We start from the raw sequence: 9,341 nt of genomic DNA on the forward strand, positions 1-9,341 counted from the left end.
GTAGAGAAGCAGACCTCTGTTGTTTGTTTTCACAATACTCTGGCACTGGACATCTGACACTGATGCTGCTGTGAAAAGTGGGACCTCATTCACATCAGGGTGTGTATCACCTGTCCCAGGACACCAACAGATGACAGAGTAGAAATGTAGACGGCGGTCATTACATGTTGTCTAAGACTAAATAGATACTCTGTGACAAGTCAGCACAAATGTGTTCAGGGACACCTCAAGAAATCAAACCGCCATCAACAGACATCTGCTTTATAAAAATGATTAGATGAATGCATCCTCAAATATAAACCTGGAAATATGAACATACTACCACTGAAAGACTTAATTATTATTATTATTTGGGACACCTCAAGAGACACTGTGTTTTTTTTTAAATGGGGGGGGGGGGGTGATTTATTCGTTTATAGTAATTTCCCCTCCATAAAATAATGTAAGGAAATGCACATAATAATAATAGGCTTCATTTTCTTTTAGTTGCAAGCAATATATATATATATATATATATATATATATATATATATATATATATATATATATATATATATATATATATATATATTATATTTATATAATTTTATTAATTAAAATGATAAAATATACATTATATATACATGATTTGAATGACATTATTGATGTAATTGTATACAGAGTGTGTCCTCTACATACACCTCTGTTGCAGTGTGAGTTTGAGTGACAGCAAAGTATTCGATATGTCAGCCCATCAGCATATCCAAGAAAAACACATCAGCTCTCTTAGCCAGAGTATAAATTTGGACAGTCGGAGTCAGAGTAACACAAGACACCAGAGGAGGCCCATACCATTTCAAGACAACAAAACCGTCTGGCTGTGGAGTAAACAGGAGCTAGCAGAATAGCTCTCTTGAGTTTATATTACTAGCAGTTTACAATGAAACCTGATAGATGGGAGGTAATACAGCCGTACTGAGTATTAGGCCAAGTTTTACTGCACCGTGCTACGGTGAGCAAGTGACAAACACGTGGAAAAGAAGCTGCACAGCTGCCCAAGCTGACATACACCGCATTCAGACCATTCATGAGCTGATAGGAAAGCTAAATAACACATGTTGTGCCATAATGAATATGCAACCAGAGATTGAAGCATAACGTTTCATCTCTTGGACAAGGTGGGACAAATGTTTTGAGGCCTGAACTAGTTTAATGCACAGACTGAAGTTCCCAATTACCAAAAGTTGGGCACAACAATCCAGTGGAAACTTGGGTTCAAGTATCTGTTTCTGTTCCTGATGTCATCTATCAAGAAAAATCAATGCTAAATGTCTTTTTACTCATTCTCAGGACATCCAAGATGTAGATGAGTTGGAAAAATGTAGCATTGCATCACTTGCTCAACAATGGATGCTCTGCAGTGAATGGGTGCCGTCAGAATGAGAGTCCAAACAGCTGATAAAAACATCACAATAATCCACAAGTAATCCACAGCACTCCAGTCCATCAGTTAACATCTGGAGAATTGAAACGTTGTGTTTGTAAGAAACAAATCCATCATTAAGGCTGAATCAGGAGAAAAATCTGCACAGATCAAGCACCGTTAACAAGCCAAAACAGCTCTAAACAAATATGTGGCTGGATTTTGATGTGAGAGACAACAGTAGATGGACTTTTTCACCAGAGGAAGTGTTATTATGGATTATGGACTACTGTTAAAAACATTTTTATGATGGATTTGTTTCAGCTTTTGTCTTCTCCAGATGTGAACTGATGGACTGGAGTGGATGATTGTGATGTTTTTATCAGCTGTTTGGACTCTCATTCTGACGGCACCCATTCACTGCAGAGCATACATTGCTGAGACACTGATGCAATGACACAATTCTCCAAATCTGATGAAGAAACAGATTAATCTTCATCTTGGATGGTCTGAGGATGAGCACATTTTCAGCAAATTTAAAGTTTTGGCTGAATTTTTACTTTAGCATTATTGTTCTGACTATACACTTATTCAATGCACTGTAGAACACAATAAAACACGATTTACAGTATATTTTTAATTAAAGGATCCAATGTATTGCAACTTATTCAATGCACTGTAGAAACACAATAAAACACGATTTACAGTATATTTTTGATTAAAGGATCCAATGTCGGACTAATAAAATCTGATTTATGAATTACAGATAGTTCCAAAGATGGATGAAGATGGACATATAAACACAGAGAGTGTTTGAGTTATGTTTTTAATTGGGGGATCCATTGTGTTGGGTTGCCTTGCCCCCCTTGCTCCCCCGTCCAGCCAGAACAGTTTGTCCCAGGACATTTGGGGGTGGTTTGCGACCCCCTGGCCTGCGGTTCCAGTATCATTTTGCTTGAGTACCAGCCAACTTTCCGAGACATGACGCGTGCAGAGGCTTTGCAACACAAGAACTGCGAGCAGTGCTGGTGTAATGCTCTGACCCTCATGCGGATACAGTACACATACAACCTCTGTATGCTTTCTGTAGTGGAAGAATAAATGTCTGAAGAAAATTAAAAATTACTTTTGCATGCCATCACATCCTTTGAAAAGCATTGGAGTTAAATAACTAATGTCAACTTTTTCGGCTTTGGCATGTTTGTACTGTCCTGATTTGAAGTGGATTCTTTACAGCAGAAAACAAATCTAACATTTGGATGAATAAGCCCAAGATTTGATGAATAGCTAAAGTAAGGATCACAAACGGCTTGTAACTGCATTGCACTACAAACAGTATGTAATGATTATGAATATTATATATTATCAGTCTGGTCATTTATTGCTGCAACTTTCCAGTTCATATTGGATTTATTTTTTATTTCGAAAGCTTTACTAAAACTTAATCTCAACAAAATCTGAAATAGATGCAACCACAAACGAACCAACATAATTCAATGCATTAATGCAAAGAAACCTATGGACAAATACAAAAATATAGACCTAGAAGAAGATGTTGTCAGTGACTGTTGATCCCATGAGAGCTTATCATAGCAGCTGAGTAACTGACTATGAAACGGTTTCCTGGTGAACTAATAAAAACCTGTGTACTTTGACTCCTGGAAGCTGCATATTGCTAACTCTTGCCATTTTGCCATGTTGTTTTATAATCCAAGAATTACCAAGTTCACAATAAAGCCCTGCAAAATGGCATACAAAAGGATGAGATCTACAGAAAGGTCAACATCTTTGTTGAGTTCCTTTGAATAAAAGTATCTTCTAACTGGTTTCTGCAGGTCCACAAATTAAGGCCTAAAAAGGTCTTAAATCTGAGCAGAAAGTCTTAAATTCATAAAGTTAATAAAAAAAATATATATATATTATTTTTGTTTTGTTTTCCAATGCAAATATCTAAACATTCTTACCGCAGAATACATTTACTTGAGATGCAAAATGAACATATGAAATCTTGTTTTCTGAGAAACTGAACAGAATGAAATGAGTCTATTCTTAAAATAAGAACAAACATCAATAAGGAATGAAATGGTGAATGCGGAACAATGTGGAATGAAAACTTGTTTTCCCTTTGAATTAAGTTGATTTTTCTGAGCCCACTGGCAGATGTTTGTTCTTGTTTTAATCATAAACACACTTCATTTTGATCAATTTCTCAGAAAAACATATCATTTTGCTGTATGTATCTTGATTTAAGAATCTTTAGACATTTGCACTGGAAAACAAGACAGAAACTACTGAGGAAAAACATTGCTTTGTTGCAGTGTGATAAGAAGGTATAGTAAAAGTTATTTCCATATTCTAGTTGTTGGAAGCAGAGCTAATCAAGCTATACTTTGTTGTTGTTGTTTTTTACCTTTACCATTACCATATTGATGTATTGTGTTCCATTCAGTTTATTCCTTTACCTGGTCTTTACTAGTCTTAAATTTACCATCTTAAAACCCACAGAAACCTTTAACTGGCTAAATGTAAAACAACCTTTGTTAACCATACTGTAAATACTGTGGAATGTTGCAACTGTGACTCAGTGGTTCTGTAAATGTATATATTTAGTGATGGATGGTGCATCTGTTTGTGAGCATCAGTCTATTTCAAATCCAGCCTCGTGACAAACACATATGGGCCGCTCGTCTCATTCATCTGAGGCGCAGACAGGAAACATACAGACTGTGTGGCGGCACCGAATCACCTGACACTTTAATAATAGAAACAAAGAGCACATAGTTCAGCCTTACATTGGTGGAGAAAAAAAAATACAAATGCATTCACAAAGCAAGCCAAATAGGACCACAAAATTAACTCAGAACAAATCATGAAAACAGTCAAACATTAATCAAGTTTCTGGTAATTCATACAATACACAAAAGTAAGGTACGTTCAAGAAATGAACTCAAATATCACTTGAGTAGGCACAGAAAGTACTCAGTAACTGTTTACTGATTGAGCCTGATGTTGAATGATGACTGTGCTTGACATGAAGGCACTAATAAATGGACTCTCAGATACTCAGATCTCAAAGATCATTGGATTATACATGATTCCAGTTCATAGTGTTGTGTAATAAGAGACTAATCAAATCTCAGCACATGGCATTTGTCAACATGTAAAGACTGAATGCTGCATGACTCACTGCGTCAGGTGCTGACAACATCTTTACGTTACTGCTGCTCAGCTCTCAATCTGCCAGACAGGTGAATGGGTTTGTGACTATTATGCATCAGGTGTGATGAAGTGGCATGAAGTGTTACATCACTTTAGTGTGCACTGCCAAAGCTTGCATTGTTTCCATAGGCATGACAACACTCGGTGCTTTAATATAGTAGTGCATCAGTTAGAAAAGTTTAGTGTTTGCTAATAAACAGATGTGGTAAAAGTTTATTATAAATCAACAAATAATCAAGTCTGTTCTTGTCAAATTTAATTGCATGCATTAAACATGTCTATAAATGTCTTGTTTATCAGTCAAATTTTAGTGCATCTCAGAACAGGCATGAAGTGATGCACAATGTTTTCAAAGCAGGGTTACAAACTCATTGAAAGGAACAAACCAGCTGCAAACTTGAGCAAGCATTGAATTTGTAACAATACAGCTGTCAGGTTGAATACTCCGATAATGACTCTCTTAAGCAGCTGCAAATGCATCAGTTTGTCACTTGTCACTTTCTGTCTTTTTTTAATTGCTTCTTTCATAAAACCACAAATTGTTCTTCTTACCACTTTCCAGCTTTCATAGTTTGTCATCAGTGGTTAAAACAACATTTACCTGTTCACTGGCTGAAGCGGATGATCTGAATTTCCTCCGGTATGAGAGTAAGTCCCAGATTATGTGCCAGAGATATGATGCCATAAGACAAACACTGCCAACAATCCAAATATATCTGCCCTTGAAGAAACAATCCATTGTCACTGACTACTTCTTATGGTTTCTCTAGACTGTTATGGGAAACTCTGTGCACAGAACTGCATCTTGCATTCTCAAACCCCCTCCTTTTGTGACCACTGGAAGGATTGAAGGGACGAACCCATCTGTCTCCAGCGAAACGGAAGGGACAGGTGTGGAGATAAGGCTGTTTGAATGGGCTGCTCTCTTTGCATTCTCACTCACCATCCTTGTGATCTCTAAACAACTGTTATGCAATGAACTCATGCTAGATGAGGCAGCCAGTTTCCTTCACTTCAGAGGCCAATGCAACTGTTAAAGGGGCTATATGTAAGAATGTTCATGTATGAATCGCTTTGTGTTGCCAATCTGTGAACAGCTTGTAGCGAAACAAAACCTTCAAAAAAGTATCTTGTATTTTAAATACGTATTTTAAATACACGTATCTGAAATACTGCCCATCCCTGCTGGGTAGTAACCGATTACCACCACATAATTGTATTGTATATAATTGTATTTTGAAGCAATGTATCACTTCTCTCACATGAGCAGATTAGTGCTACTGGATCTTAGTGCTCCGTTTGACACAATCGACCACAACATTCTTTTGAGTAGACTACAAAATTATGATGGCATTAGTGGAATTGCATTGTCATGGTTCAAATCTTACTTATCTGACCGTCATCAATTCGTAGCCATTAAATGGCGAAATGATATATTGGTCACAAGTACAGTATGGAGTGCCACAAGGCTCAGTACTAGGACTGTTGCTTTTCACACTTTGCATGTTACCCTTGGCAGATATCATCAAGAAACATGTAGTTAGCTTTCACTGTTCTTCGCGGCCCGATGAAACCTACAAATTTGCAAAACTAACGGAATGCATAGTTGATATAAAAAAACTGGATGACTAGTAATTTCCTACTGCTAAATTCAGAAAGAAACGGAGGTTAATTATTATAACAAAAACCTCTGCATGTGATAATCTAAAAAACTGTCTAACACTTGATAGCTGCTCTGTTAATTCCTCGTCATCAGTTAGGAACCTAGGTGTGCTATTTGATAGCAATCTTTTCTTTGAAAACCATGTTTCTAGCATTTGTAAAATGACATTTTTCCATCTTGCTTTATTGGGTGATTGCTCTGTGCGCCTAATGAACAAAACTCCAGCTGGTCCAAAATGCAGCCGCAGCTAGAGTTCTTACTAGAACCAGGAAGAACGACCACATTAGCCAGATTCTGTAAACTCTGCACTGGCGCCCTATTGTACAATGAATACATTTTAAAATCTTGCTAATTACTTATAAAGCCCTGAATGGTTTAGCTCCTCAGTACTTGAGCAAGCTCTTCTCTTCTCTTCTAGATGACCTCTACAGCCCTGAATGTCAGTGGAAACCAGGACAACTGCACAATGAGTCCTCTTAGGGGGTTAGAATTCCAGGAAACGTGAGCAGAGGGTGGATGGAGGTGGAGAGCATGACGGAGGTGTGACAGCTGTAGTACATTGATGACGCATTGATATCTCCAATTTATTCATGAGACTGCATGGATCATGACAGTGCGTGGTGCTTTCCTATGACAGACACTTCATACTGTAAGATCACAAACAGTAGCTGAAGGTGGCAAGTGAGTGTAATTGTTGCTATAGTGCAAGAGAAAACACAGTCTGGACCAGATATATATGGGCAGTCATCAGATTTAATTAAAGACCAAGTCATCAGAAAGTACAACGCAAATTGTCATTTTCTGTCATTGTTCTACAATGCATTAGTACTGTATGATGACCTACAAATCATCTCTAATTTTCATTGCAACCTGTTTAATATCTGTGTTGTTATTTGGATTGGAAGCTCACTCTTTAAAAACAAACAAACAAACAATAGATGCATTACACTTATGAATAGTTGATTTCCTTGTATTCACTTTTAGCTTTATGTGTTTCACACAGCACAACCCCACCACTAGATGACAGCATTCTACCATGATTTATCACCATGGAACCAAGGTTTGAGAGAGAGACCTCAAACTTTACCAGTAAATGCACATTTATGGATTGGCAGTCAGAAACTAGAAGCTTCAAACCAGCAACCTTGCTGTTAACAGTGCCATGCTTTAGCACTGGGGTGTCAAACTTAATTCCTGGAGGGCCAAAGCCCTGCAGAGATTAGATTTAACCCTAATTAAACACACCTGATCCTATTAAGTCCTTTAGGCTTATTTGAAAACTATATGTGTTGGAGGAGTCTAGAGTCTAGAGTCTCTCCAGATTGTGGAAAACAATGTTTTTTTTTTTTTTTTTATTACACAACTTCAATACCAAATAAAGAAATTTGAAAGCATTCATCATCATGTATTATTTATCTTTTTCTTGGACCAAGTTTTTTGGGTTTACCTTAAATGTAAACCATTATTATACACTTTCTGTTATTCATCAAGGTTGACAAATACTCCATGCAAAAAGCAGTCATGCAGAACTTAGGCTAGTTCATAAGCTTGTGGTTATTAAAGGAATAGTTCACCCCCCCCCCCACAAAGAAAAAATAAAAAATAAAAAAAAATAATTATGTTTATCTGCTTACCCCCCAGGACATCCAAGATGTAGGTGACTTTGTTTCTTCAGTAGAACACAAATTATGATTTTTAGCTCCAGTTGTTGCAGTCTCTCAATCGTACAATGCATGGCAAATGGTAACAAAATCTATGAATAACCTGTAAAGTGTAAAAAAAAAAAAAAAAAAAAATGATGTGTAAAGATTTTGTAAAAATTTTGTAACCATTACCAAGCATTGTACAGCTGAGATACTGCGACGACTGGAGCTAAAAGTCATAATTTGTGTTCTACTGAAGAAACAAAGTCACCTACATCTTGGATGCCCTGGGAGTAAGCAGATAAACATCAAATTTTCATTTTTGGGTGAACTATCCCTTTAAAACATGACATTACATGCAGCACTTCTAATTTTAAAACCTGTGACACAGTCTTTATACATAATCTTTATATACTGCTCCACTTGACATCTAAACCTAGTTATTTTAAGTATGCTGTATTAAGTTTCAGTTAGTCGTAAGCTGTGTATGTTTGATTCAATAAAAATAATCAACTCAATAGAATCATTCCTTCTGGAAATCGGACTCTACTTTTGCACTTCGTGTTTACAGTTCATTCAAAGGAATCGGTTCATATGAATCATTCCATTATGAATCGATGTAGACTTCTGCCGAATCGGAGGCCGTGCTGTCTGTCTTTCTCGCTGTAGTTTTGCAGTAGTGCAGGAAACTCTGACAGAATCTTTTTTGTTAGTTTGTCCTGTCTTTAGTTATATTCCTGCAATCAGTTTCACAGAGGATGAATTGCTGGACATTCGGCACCACACATCTCCCGATATATTACCGGTTTTCGACTATTCTGATGTTTTTCTGGACATTTTCGTTGGTGGAGCAGCTGCGCTGATCACGCACTTCAGGATACGAAGATGGGGAAAAAGAGCTGGGGTGCTTGTGAAACTCAGAAAATGTGGATTTTGAACGCCGTTGCCTAGCATCCATCTGGCAAATCTCCGCTCTCTACCCAACAAAACGGACGAACTCCTTCTGCTCTCCCGGACAAATAAGGATTTCTCACACTCTGCTGCTCTGTGTTTCACGGAAACTTGGCTAAACGACGCCATTCCAGACAGCATGCTCCATCTGCCGGGCTTTCAGCTCTTCAGAGCAGACCGCAACGCAGAATCAACGGGGATATTGTGCAGCGGCGGGACATGCTTTTACATCAACAAAAGGTGGAGTACAGATGTAACAGTGATAAAGAAGATGTGCTGTTCAGATCTAGAAACACTCTTCATTAACTGCAAGCCATTCTATTTGCCACGCGAGTTTCACTCATTCATTCTGGTGAGTGTTTACATCCCTCCCCAAGCGCACGTGAGCCTGGCTTTATAGAAACTCGTTGATCAGATCACAGAGACAGAACAACAACACCCAGACTCTGTTTTAATCATTCTT

The 9,341-nt window shown here is 37.6% G+C and overlaps 1 long non-coding RNA gene across 1 annotated transcript; it reads left to right on the plus strand.

Annotated features, from left to right (window-relative positions):
• Positions 1-2,339: 2,339 nt before the first annotated feature.
• Positions 2,340-7,874, plus strand: LOC109103705. Its single transcript, XR_006161532.1, has 5 exons — positions 2,340-2,694; positions 5,184-5,269; positions 5,392-5,512; positions 6,703-6,824; positions 7,288-7,874. It is a non-coding gene; the product is annotated as an uncharacterized LOC109103705 (long non-coding RNA).
• The last annotated feature ends 1,467 nt before the right edge of the window (positions 7,875-9,341 follow it).

The sequence above is a fragment of the Cyprinus carpio genome, chromosome A2 (genome assembly GCF_018340385.1).
Source record: "Cyprinus carpio isolate SPL01 chromosome A2, ASM1834038v1, whole genome shotgun sequence".
Taxonomy (NCBI): Eukaryota; Metazoa; Chordata; class Actinopteri; order Cypriniformes; family Cyprinidae; genus Cyprinus; species Cyprinus carpio.